Consider the following 13,266-nt stretch of genomic DNA (forward strand, 5'->3'; position numbering starts at 1 on the left):
CTGTCCATAAATTTTCCTTCTCCAGGGAATCTTTCTAACTTGTGATCAAACCTGGGTCTCCCACATTGCAGGCAGATTCTTTATCGTCTGAGCCATAGGGAAGCCCAAACAACTTAGTGTATGGCTTTAAATATGGCTGTAAAAACAATTAATCATCAACTAAACTATCATGTGATAAAGGAGTGATAAGATTGGATGGCTTATATAGGTATATTATGTAAGGTAGAGTTTGGCCAGGTCAACTGAGAGGGAGTATAGACAGAAAATAAAGTCCATCGGAACACTATTAAAATAATTGTGAGAAATAAGAGCTTGAACTAGGAAAGAGTGGTATTGACAGCAGCAAAAGTCTCATTATATGCCTATTTTAGAATTATTTTACTAAACATTTTATACAGTTCAGTTCAGTTCAGTCACTCAGTCATGTCCGACTCTTTGCAACCCCATGAATCACAGCACACCAGGCCTCCCTGTCCATCACCAACTCCCGGAGTTCACTCAGACTCATGCCCATCGAGTCAGCAATGCCATCCAGCCATCTCATCCTCTGTCATCCCCTTCTCTTCCTGCCCCTAATCCCTCCCAGCATCAGAGTCTTTTCCAATGAGTCAACTCTTCTCATAAGGTGGCCAAAGTACTGGAGTTTCAGCTTTAGCATCATTTCTTTCAAAGAAATCCCAGGGCTGATCTCCTTCAGAATGGACTGGTTGGTTTATACAGAGAGGAAGTTAAATAGGCATGGTTTTTTGGTCAAAATTCATTTGTCATGTCAAATAAATGCAAATCCAAACTTGGATAAAGTGAAAGTATTAGTTGCTCAATTGTGCCCAACTCTTTCTGACCCCATGAACTACAGCCCACCAGGCTCCTCTGTCCATGGATTCTCCCGGCCAATAGCTGTTCCCTTCTCCAAGAATACTGGAGTGGGTAGCCTATCCCTTCTCCAGTGGATCCTCCCAATCCAGGAATCATACCAGGGTCTCCTGAATTGCAGGCAGATTCTTTACCACATGAGCTACCAAGGAAGCCCAAACTTAAATTCAAAGAGACTTCAATCAGAATAAAGCATTTCAATATAGGGAATGCTCAAATCACAGAAATCTGCAAGGATTTCAAAAGCAAGCAGAAAACTCTTCATTCGATCGGGTAAAACAAAATAAGCAAAGACAAGTAGAGACATTTAAGGGAAGTTGATCTATCAGAAAGAAATGTCTGGTAATTGTTGTTCAGTCACAAGGTCCTATCCTACTCTTTGCAAGCCCTTGAACTACAGCATGACTATGCCAAAGCCTTTGACTGTGTGGATCACACTAAACTGGAAAATTCTTCAACAGATGGGAATACCAGACCACCTGGCCTGCCTCTTGAGAAATCTGTATGCAGGTCAGGAAGCAATAGTTAGAACTGGACATGGAACAATAGACTGGTTCCAAATTGGGAAAGGAGTACGTCAAGGCTGGATATTGTCACTCTGCTTATTTAACTTATATGCAGAGCACATCATGAAAAATGCTGGTCTGGATGAAGCACAAGCTGGAATCAAGATTGCTGGGAGAAAGATCAATAACCTCAGATATGCAGATGACACCATCCTTCTGGCAGAAAGTGAAGAGAAACTAAAGAGCCTCTTAATGAAAGTGAAAGAGGAGAGTGAAAAAGTTGGCTTAAAGCTCAGCATTCAGAAAACTAAGATCATGGCATCTGTTCCCATCACTTCATGGCAGATAGATGGGGAAACTGTGAAAATAGTGGCTGACTTTATTTTTCTGGGCTCCAAAATCACTGCAGATAGTGACTGCATGAAATTAAAAGACGCTTGCTCCTTGGAAGGAAAGTTATGATCAAACTAGATGGCATATTAAAAAGCAGAGACATTACTTTGCCAACAAAGGTCCGTCTAGTCAAGGCTATGATTTTTCCAGTAGGCATGTATAGATGTGAAAGTTGTACTATAAAGAAAGCTGAGCACTGAAGAATTGATGCTTTTGAACTGTGGTGTTGGAGAAGACTCTTGAGAGTCCCTTGGACTGCAAGGAGATCCAGCCAGTCAATCCTAAAGGAGATCAGTCCTGAGTGTTCATGAAAGAACGGATGTTGAAGCTGAAACTCCAATAATTTGGCCACATGATGCGAAGAGCTGACTCACTGGAAAAGACCCTGATGCCAGGAAATATTGAGGGCAGGAGGAGAAGGGGATGACAGAGGATGAGATGGTTTGGTGGCATCACTGACTCAATGGACATGAGTTTGAGTAAACTATGGGAGTTGGTGATGAATAGGGTGACCTGACGTGCTGTGGTCCATGGGGTCGCAAAGAGTTGGACAGGATTGAGAGACTGAACTGAACGGAACTGAGACTTCCCTGTCCTTCACTATCTCCTTGAGTTTGCTCAAACTCATGTCCATTGAGTCATTGATGCCATCCAACCATATCACCCTCTACCACCGCCTTCTTCTTTTGCTTTCAATCTTTCCCAGCATCAGGGTCTTTTCCAATGATTCAGCTCTTCAAATTACATGACCAAAGTATTGGAGATTTAGCATCAGTCCTTCCAATGAGTATTCAGTGTTGATTTCCTTTAGGATTGACTGGTTTGATATCCTTGCAGTCCAAGGGACTCAAGAGTCTTTTCCAGCACCACAATTTGAAAGCATCAATTCTTCAGCACTCAGCCTTTTTATAGTGCAACTCTCACATAAGTACATGGCTTCTGAAAAAACACAGCTTTGATTATATGAAACTTTGACAGCAAAGTGACGTCTCTGATTTTTAATACACTGTCTAGGTTTGTTATATCTTTCCTTTCAAAGAGCAAGTGTCTTTTTTCAATTTTGTGGCTGCAGTCACCATCCACAGTAATTTTGGAGCCCCCAAAGTGAAATCTGAATGTTTCCTCTTTCTCTCTATCTATTTGCTGTGAAGTGAGGGAACCAGGTGCCATGATCTTTGTTTTTTGAATATTGAGTTTTAAGCCAACTTTTTCACTCTTCACATTCACCTTCATCAAGAGGTTCTTTAGTTCCTCTTCACTTTCTGCCATTAAAGTGGTATGATCTGCATATCTGAGGTTGTTTATATTTCTCCCAGCAATCTTGATTCCAGTTTGTGAGTCATCCAGCCTACCATTTCACATGATGTATTCGACATAGAAATTAAATAAGCAGGATTACAATATACAACCTTGACATACTTCTTTCCCAATTTTGAAACAATCCCTTGTTCCATTTCCAGTTCTAACTGTTGCTTCTTGTCTTGCATACAGGTTTCTCAGGAGGCAGGTCAGATAGTCTGGTATTCCCACCTCTTCAAGAATTTTCCACAGTTTGTTGTGATCCACACAGTCAAAAGCTTTAGCACAGTTAATGAAGCAGAAGTAGATGTTTTTTTCTGGAATTCCCTTGCTTTTTCTATGAGCCAACGGATGTCAGCAATTTGATCTTTGGTTTCTCTACCTTTTCTAAATCCAGGTTGTACATCTAGAAGTTCTCAGTTCATGTAATGTTGAAGTCTAGCTTGGAGAATTTTGAATATTACCTTGCTAGCATGTGAAATAAGTGCAATTGTGTGATAGTTTGAACGTTCTTTCCCATTGTGTTTCTTTGAGATTGAAATGAAAACTGACCTTTTCCAGTCCTATGGCCACTGCTGAGTTTTCCAAATTTGCTGACATATTGAGTGCAACACTTTAACAGCATCATCTTAGAATTTGAAACAGCTCAGCTGGAATTCCATAACCTTTACTAGCTTTGTCTGTAGTGAGGCTTCCTAAGGCCCATTTGACTATGCACTCCAGGGTGTCTGACTCTTCTAGGTGAGTGATCACACCATTGTGGTTATTCAGGTTATTAACACCTTTTTGTATAGTTTCTCTGTGTATTCTTGCCACTGCTTCTTAATCTCTTCTGCTTCTGTTAGGTCCTTACAGTTTTTGTCCTTTATTGTGCCTATCTTTGCATGAAATATTCCCTTGGTATCTCCAATTTTCTTTGACTGTCTAGTCTTTATCATTCTATTGCTTTCCTCTATTTATTTGCATTGTTCACTTAAGACTTTCTTATCTCTTCTTGATATTCTCTGGAATTCTGCATTCAGTTGGGTATATATTTCCCTTTCTCCTTTGCCTTCTGCTTCTCATATTTTCTTAGCTATTTGAAAGGCCTCCTCAGACAAACACTTTGCATCCTTTAATTTCATTTTCTTGCAGATGGTTTTGGTCATGACATGCTGTACAATGTTACTAAATCTCTATCCACAGTTCTTCAGGCACTCTGACTACCAGATCTAGTCCCTTAAATCTATTCATCACCTCCACTGTATAATCACAAAGCATTTGATTTAGGTCATACCTGAATGATCTCGTGGTTTTCCCTACTTTCCTAAATTTGAGCCTGAATTTTGCCATATGGAACTGATGATCTGAGCCACAGTCAGCTCCTGGTCTTATTTTTGTTGATTGTATACAGATTTTCCATTTTTAGCTGCAAAGAATATAATCAATCTGATTTGGGTATTGACCATCTGGTGCTGTCCATGTGTAAAGTTGTTTTTTGTGTCTAGCAGATTCTGACAGAAAAAGTGTCTGCTGTGGTCAACTGAATCTCAGAGTAAGCTGTTAAGGGAGCACATTCCACTTTTTAATGCTTGTCCAGTCCTCGGGACAAGCAGAGATCAGGGCACTAGGGAAGGAGACAAGACAGACTAACATATGGAGACAATAAAACAGTGGCAACAAATAGGCTTTTGTGAAACTTAGTCAGACACAAATGAATATATATGGATATAACTTGAAAACAAGTAAGCATAATGTTATTAGCCATCATTTTATCTGCTGCTGCTGCTGCTGCTAAGTTGCTTCAGTCGTGTCCGACTCTGTGCAACCGCATGGACGGAAGCCCACCAGGCTCCTCTGTCCCTGGGATTCTCCAGGCAGGAACACTGGATCATCTGCAGTTCAAAGTAAATAGAAAGAATGTTTTCTCTTTATCTACAGGCTTGGAGAGAAGATGTATATATTTTGTACTCAGGAAGGTTCTTCTTGCCTTCCTGTGGTGTCCATAGTCTGGCTTTCAAAGAAAGAAAGAAAAGAAGATTCAGTCTAGTGTTACATGCACAACGCACTCCTGAGATCAAGTATTATTATTTCTAAACAGTAGTAGTGGTATTCTCTGAACTAATTGATTGTGTTCTCCTTTATTCTCTGTGTTAAAGTATTTAAAAATTAAAAAAAAAAAGAAACTTACCATACATAATAAATTAATCCTTAAGCACATACTGGATATCCCATCGTGTTCATTTCCTTTGGGCTGCAATAACAAAGTAAGAAAATTGATTGCTAAAATTAACAATGATTTATGTCCACACAATATATTTGGCAGAGTTCTGATGGATGTAGAGTATAATTGTCTTTTAGGTTTTTTTAAGTTTGGCATCTATTGTCCACCCTTGGCATTTCTTGGTTAGTAAATGTAGCTTCAATCTCTATATCTGTTGTCACAAATCCAGCTTGTACTGCTGTGTTTCCCTGTTCTCATAAATACAACATTCATATATGGTTAAGTGCCTATCCTATTCTAATAAGCCCTCCTTTTATCATATTATTTTGCAGTGACCCCTATTTTGAAATAAAACATACTCTGTGTTATTGGAGGTGAGAGCAACAGCACATCTTTCGTGGTAGGACAAAATTGAACAGAGAGCATCCATGCCTGTTTGGATTCTCAGTACAATTTTCCTATACCTATGACGCCTAGATTCATAAAGTTTTTTGATATGTCAACATTTTTAAAGAAAGACACACAATGCCGTCTTATAATATTCTGGGACATTTATTATGAAAGAAATCAAGCATGACAAATCAGGGTGGTAATTCTGAAAGCTGAAAATCATCTAGGCAGTGTCATTTTAATTTTGAAATATTCTGTACTAAAAACATTTCAATCCATGCAGTTGGCATGAAATCATCAAAATCTTAATCAATATCTCACCTTTAATTTTAATTGTACTTATAGAAGAAACTGATTCCTTCCTTTGTTGAAGTATAGTGATTTACAGTGTCCAGTTAGTTTCAGGTGTACAACACAGTAATTCAGTGATGTATATATTATATATATATATATAGAATGAATATTGGAGAAGGCAATGGCACCCCACTCCAGTACTCTTGCCTGGAAAATCCCATGGACGGAGGAGCCTGGTGGGCCGCAGTCCATGGGGTCGCTAAGATTCGGACACGACTGAGCGACTTCACTTTCACTTTTCTCTTCCATGCATTGGAGAAGGAAATGGCAACCCACTCCAGTGTTCTTGCCTGGAGAATCCCAGGGACGGGGAGCCTGGTGGGCTGCCGTCTATGGGGTCGCACAGAGTCGGACACGACTGAAGCGACTTAGCAGCAGCAGCAGAATGAATATATGTATAATCATATATTTGTTCTTTATTCATTCTTTTTTAGATTCTTTTTCCTAAGAACTTGTTATAAAATATTGACTAGAGTTCCCTTGCTATAGAATAAGTCCTTGTTAGTTATCTATTACATATAGTAGTGTATCTATGTTAATCCCTAACTCCTGTTTTCTACCCTCCTTCCTTTTCCCTTTTATCACCATAAATTTGAGTTCTATCTATGCATCTATTTCTGAAATACTCATTTTAGCATGCAGCTTGAAAAAAAAATGTCAACTATGTATTGCTTGTAAATGTTGACAGCTAAAACTCTACAAATTAAGCTGTCATAATTTTAAGAAATAGAAAATGATATTCACCAGAATTTATGGAAACAAGGTTTCACCTCCTGATATCAGCTAAACTAAGGGACAGTCTTCAATCTCCAGAGGTCTGCACACAGCAGAGAGGCCAAGTGTTAAATCAAGGACAGTCGCAGAACACAAAAGGAGAGTCCTCAGGCTCAGATGCTGATGAAAGAATCAGAGAGTGAGGGAAGGAAGTAGATGCTGAGTTATTTGTGTGCGTGCTCTCTGCTTAACTGCCTTTCACTCTCCACTTAACACACTTCATTGTATGAAAGATGCCTGAAAATGAACAACTCCAATATGGAACTTTTTGTTGTGCCCCTCCCCCATTTCAGTTCATTTCACTGTGTAGGTCCTCAGATTCAAAACGTAAGAATAATCCTTGAGTTTTTTCTTTCCACTGACCTTCACTTTCTATGTATGACCAATGTTTATCTGGTAAGTCCTACTTCTAACATTAACACATATTTAAATTACATATGTAATATAAATATGTGTGCTTGCTCAGTTGCTCAGTCGTGTTCTTGTCTTTGCAACCCCATGGACTGTAACCCTCCAGGCTCCTCTGTCCATGGATTTTCCAGGCAAGAATATTGGATTGAGCTGCCATGCCCTCTTTCAGGAGTTCTTCCCCACCCCGAAATCAAACCCGGGTCTCCTGCGTCTCCTGTATCTCCTGCACTGGCAAGAGGATTCTTTACCACCGAGTCACCTGAGATGCCTATACATGAATTTAGAGGATACAATACTGCTATCTAAGCACTAATTGTAGAGTAGGTCTTCAGAACTTACATACAGACCATGACTAAAATTTTTACCTTCTGTCCCTGGCAATCACAAACACAGTTCTCCTCATGCTTCTATGTGCTTGATAATTTTAAATTTTACCAATAAATGAGATTGTATGATATCAGTCTTTCTGTGTCTGGCTTATTTCAGTTAGCAAAATATCCTTTAGGTCTATCCATAATGTCTCAAAAGCAAATTGTCTCTTTTTTAGCTCTAACAATAATAATATATATTTTGTGTGCATAACACATTTATTCTCTCTATTTACATTTCAATCCACATTCAAACTGTTTCTAAGTCTTGGTTATTGTAAACAATGATGCAAAGAACATGAAAGTGCACATCTAACTTGGAAACTTTGATTTAAATTCCTTTTGATAGTTATATAGAAATGGGATAATTTAACTAGATGGTAGCGTTTTTTTTTTAATTTTTTAGGTAACTCCATAATATCTTAATTAGAGGTTACAACAATTTATATATCTATAATATCTCAGAGCTCTCTTCTCTCCCGTTTCAACCACATTTATTTTCTTTTTAACAGTCAGACTAATAAGAAATCTTATAATAGTAGCCTTCAGTTTTCTTCCTCCACTGGTTTGTGGTGAGGCATAATTCTACTTTATTAAAACTCACACCATGTACTTATTATTACCTTCGTTTTTGAAATATTTACATTTTTAAGAGTTTTTAAGAATAGATAAGAGAAAAGCAAAGGAGAAAGGAAAGATATACCTATTTGAATGCAGAGTTCCAAAGAATAGCAAGGAGAGATAAGAAAGCTTTCCTCAGTGATCAATGCAAAGAAATAGGGGAAAACAATAGAATGGGAGAGACTAGAGATCTCTTCAAGAAAATTAGAGATATCAAGGGAACAATTCATGCAAAGGTGGCCTCAATAAAGGACAGAAATAGTAGGGACCTAACAGAAGCAGAAGATATTAAGAAGAGGTGGCAAGAACACAGAAGAACTGTACAAAAAAGGTCTTCATGACCCAGATAATCACGATTGTGTGATCACTCACCTAGAGCCAGACATCCTGCAATGTGAAGTCAGGTGGGCCTTAGGAAGCATCACTATGAACAAAGCTAGTGGAGGTGATGGAATTCCAGTTGAGCTATTTCAAATCCTGAAAGATGATGCTGTGAAAGTGCTGCCCTCAATATGTCAGCAAATTTGGAAAACCAGGCAGTGGGCACAGGACTGGAAAAGGTCAATTTTCATTCCAATCCCAAAGAAAGGCAATGCCAAAGAATGCTCAAACTACCGCACAATCGCACTCATCTCACACACTAGTAAAGTAATGCTTAAAATTCTCCAAGCCAGGCTTCAGCATTATGTGAACTGTGAACTTCTAGATGTTCAAGCTGGTTTTAGAAAAGGCAGAGGACCCAGAGATCAAATTGCCAGCATCCACTGGATCATCAAAAAAGCAAGAGAGTTCCAGCAAAACATCTATCTCTGCTTTATTGACTATGCCAAAGCCTTTGACTGTGTGGATCACAATAAACTGTGGGAAATTCTTCAAGAGATGGGAATACCAGGCAACCTGACCTGCTTCTTGAGAAACCTGTATGCAGGTCAGGAAGCAACAGTTAGAACTGGACATGGAACAACAGACTGGTTCCAAATTGTCATTGTCACCCTGCTTATTTAACTTCTGTGCAGAATACATCATGAGAAATGCTGGGCTGGAAGAAACACAAGCTGCAATCAAGATTGCTGGGAGAAATATCAATAACCTCAGATATGCAGATGACACCATCCTTATGGCAGAAAGTGAAGAGGAACTAAAAAGCCTCTTGATGAAAGTGAAACAGGAGAGTGAAAAAGTTGGCTTAAATCTCAACATTTAGAAAACTAAGACCATGGCATCTGGTCCCATCACTTAATGGGAAATAGATGGGGAAACAGTGTCAGACTTTATTTTGGGGGGCTCCAAAATCACTGCAGATGGTGATTGCAGCCATGAAATTAAAAGACCCTTACTCTTTGGAAAGAAAGTTATTACCAACCTAGATAGAATATTAAAAAGCAGAGACATTACTTTGCCGACTAAGGTCCGTCTAGTCAAGGCTATGGTTTTTCCAGTGGTCATGTATGGATGTGAGAGTTGGACTGTGAAGAAAGCTGAGTGCTGAAGAATTGATGCTTTTGAACTGTGGTGTTGGAGAAGACTCTTCAAAGTCCCTTGGACTGCAAGGAGATCCAACCAGTCCATTCTAAATGAGACCAGGCCTCGGTGTTCATTGGAAGGACTGATGCTGAAGTTGAAACTCCAATACATTGGCCACCTCATGCAAAGAGTTAACTCATTGGAAAAGACTCTGATGCTGGGAGGGATTGGGGGCAGGAGGAGAAGGGGATGACAGAGGATGAGATGGATGGATGGCATCACCGACTCAATGGACATGAGTTTGTAAACTCCGGAAGTCGTGATGGAACAGGAGGCCTGGCATGCTGCAATTCATGGGATCACAAAGTTCAGATACATCTGACCGGCTGAACTGAACTGAACTGAGTCAGTTACATATTTTTCTTCATTGTCCTTTGCAATATTGTTTCTTTTAAGTACTTTGCACAGGAATATAATAAAGTTATTCTTTTAGTTAATAAAGTCACAGATTTTGTCATGAACTGAAGACCGTGGTTTCAGTGAAGGACAAATGAAGGAGCATGAGCAGGAGGTGATGGAGGAAGAAAAACTAGAAGAGAGGAAGGAGATGGATAAGGACATTCCAGCAATAATATCACTACAAATACTCACTCACAGGTTGCTTTCTAATGTCATCAATTTAATGTTACACCAGTGATACAGCAGTAGCTCTTTGTTGATTTTTCCTTTGAAAATGAATGACCTTGACATTTTCAAACAGTATGTTGCTTGGTTAGTGTAGACAAATCATCTGTGCTCTTAATTTGAAATATCAAGACATCCTCTGATCCATCCATTTTCCATAATGACCCACTGTTCTTAGAGGATGAAACCATAATAACACAGATCTACTCTTTGTTTAGAGTCCACAATTCTAATTTCCTGCTTTTAATCTAATCCCCACACTTTCTTTCATGTTGAAGGAGATAATCATGAGTGCAATAATGTTTGCATCTTGGTGCCCCAAACTAAAATATGGGTGTGTTAAGTTTAATTGTAAATTTTAAATATGAATATGAGCCTCTATCAATTATTATTACCAGGCAGTTTGTGTTTCTTCTTGTTGATTTTTTGGAGGGCCTCTGGAACATTAGTTCTCTTACACTGTGAATATCTTAGATCTACTAGAACTGTGTCTAGGACCATTGCTTAAATGAATCAATGAAAAAAAAAATGTGGAGGGAAGAAACTCAGTGAGGAAGAATGAGAAAGAATAGAGAATGGAAGGAAGAAAATCAATTTAATCTCCAAAATGGATAAAGCAAGACTTATTCTTAAAAATCAGGCTAACTTGAAGGATTTCTGAACCCTATACATCTTTTTCCCCTTCAAAATATACCTACAAAATTAAATTTATTTTGCATTTGTGAAGCAACCATGTATATGCAAGATAAAAAAATCATGGAAAAGATTAAACAATATGGAACTTGAATTTGACTTTAATTCTTTCATTGCCTTAATACATCGTGCATAACGTCAAAGCACTGTCCAGAGAATAAAAATAATTTATAATGATATTATTCACCTATTGCACAAATTTTTCCTACAAACACCAAAACTATGACCTACTGGTAGGGTCACTTCAATAGATGAACAATGTCTTTATCAGTGTACTTATTTGGATTTTTCAACTTCACGGTACAAAAAGGATAACCTGGAGACAGTGTGAAAATTGGATTTTTAGTGCTCTCCCAACATCCTGATTCAATATATCTGATGAGAGCTAATGAAGTTGAATTTCCAAGAATATCTCTGAAGATGTTGATTCTGATGGTCTCCTATAATATAGACTGAGATAAAATTTATTTAAAATTTACATGATTTTCTGATTTCCCATTCTGAGTAGATTAAATTAGCCAACAGATAACAAAGAGGTAAATTTTGTATTAATTTCCTGAGGGACTGAGGCAGACCTAAGTATTTTCTTCTTCATAGTATAATCATGTCAACTCATGACTTCTCCTGAGAAACATGATCCCCTAAAGATTCAAGGAAGTAAATTTAATTCTGAACATACGCATCTAATCACTATATGAAATATATACTACTGAGTTTCTCTGATCACATGGTTTTGAGAAAAAACATCATTTTAACAGGCAATATACAAAGGATTATCAAATTTTTCTAATAAATATTTAACATTAGATTGGAACATAATGTAATAAGATAAAAGAACAACTTAATAATTTGTAGGAAACATTTAAAATAAATGACTTGAATGTATTATGATAGCACCATATCTTCAGTTCAGTTCAGTTCAGTCGCTCAGTCGTGTCCGACTCTTTGTGATCCCATGAATCGCAGCACGCCAGGCCTCCCTATCCATCACCAACTCCCGAAGTTCACTCAGACTCACGTCCATCGAGTCAGTGATGCCATCCAGCCATCTCATCCTCTGTCGTCCCCTTCTCCTCCTGCCCCCAATCCCTCCCAGCATCAGAGTTTTTTCCAATGAGTCAACTCTTTGCATGAGGTGGCCAAAGTACTGGAGTTTCAGCTTTAGCATCATTCCTTCCAAAGAACACCCAGGACTGATCTCCTTTTGAATGAACTGGTTGGATCTCCTAGCAGTTCAAGGGACTTTGAAGAGTCTTCTCCAACACCACAGTTCAAAAGCATCAATTCTTCGGTGCTCAGCCTTCCTCACAGTCCAACTCTCACATCCATACGTGACCACTGGAAAAACCATAGCCTTGACTAGACAGACCTTTGTTGGCAAACTTATGTCTCTGCTTTTTAATATTCTGTCTAAGTTTGTCATAACTTTCCTTCAAGAATTTTTGGCATAGATTTGCTCCATCTCAAAAATGCATTTGTTGAAATAATGTGAGTGGTTAGTGTTTTACAGAAATATTTTTACCATTTAATTTTCTTTCTAACTTGCTTTTCTCTATCATATTTTTTCCTTTATTTTATTCATATGGCCTAGATTCATACTAGGATTAACTTTTGATGGATTTGTTTCCTTGTCCTTCTGCTTCACAATCATCTATTGTAAAGTCGCCCTATTAACTTTATTCTTGATATCTGTGAAGACAGGTTTTGGGCATTATCTTCTGTTCTATGATATGATTGGACAACTGACATGATTTAGAATGATAAATGGAAAATATCAAGTGTATTTAAATACAACAGTTCTCCAGAGAAGGGCATCCTCTCTTCAAGCTTCAGAATTTCAGCTTCTCTGACTCCTGAGTCTCATCTTGTGTGAAAGGTATGTTCATATATAATCTAATATGATGTCTTATTCTAACCTCTTGCTCAGTAGAATGAGTTGAAATACTTTATTAATTATATGTTATTTGTTGATAGCTTCTCATAAAGAAATAATTTTAAAGAAATGATAACCCTTTGTCAGGATCTAAAAGTGATTTCAAGATTTCAGTGCCTCTGAACTGACAGCAATGGTTGCACGAGGTGATTGAGTTGGAAAATGGAAGACAAGAGCTCCATCTTCTCTGTCTCTGATACATCTTAGAAGCCTATTTCTTCTTGACTAAATATATGATCTTTTTGTTAACAGGTTTACCTTTAGCCTACAGTGTAGCTTGTTTTACAGAAAAAGTATCTC

Source organism: Capricornis sumatraensis, chromosome 7, assembly GCF_032405125.1.
Source record: "Capricornis sumatraensis isolate serow.1 chromosome 7, serow.2, whole genome shotgun sequence".
NCBI lineage: Eukaryota > Metazoa > Chordata > Mammalia > Artiodactyla > Bovidae > Capricornis > Capricornis sumatraensis.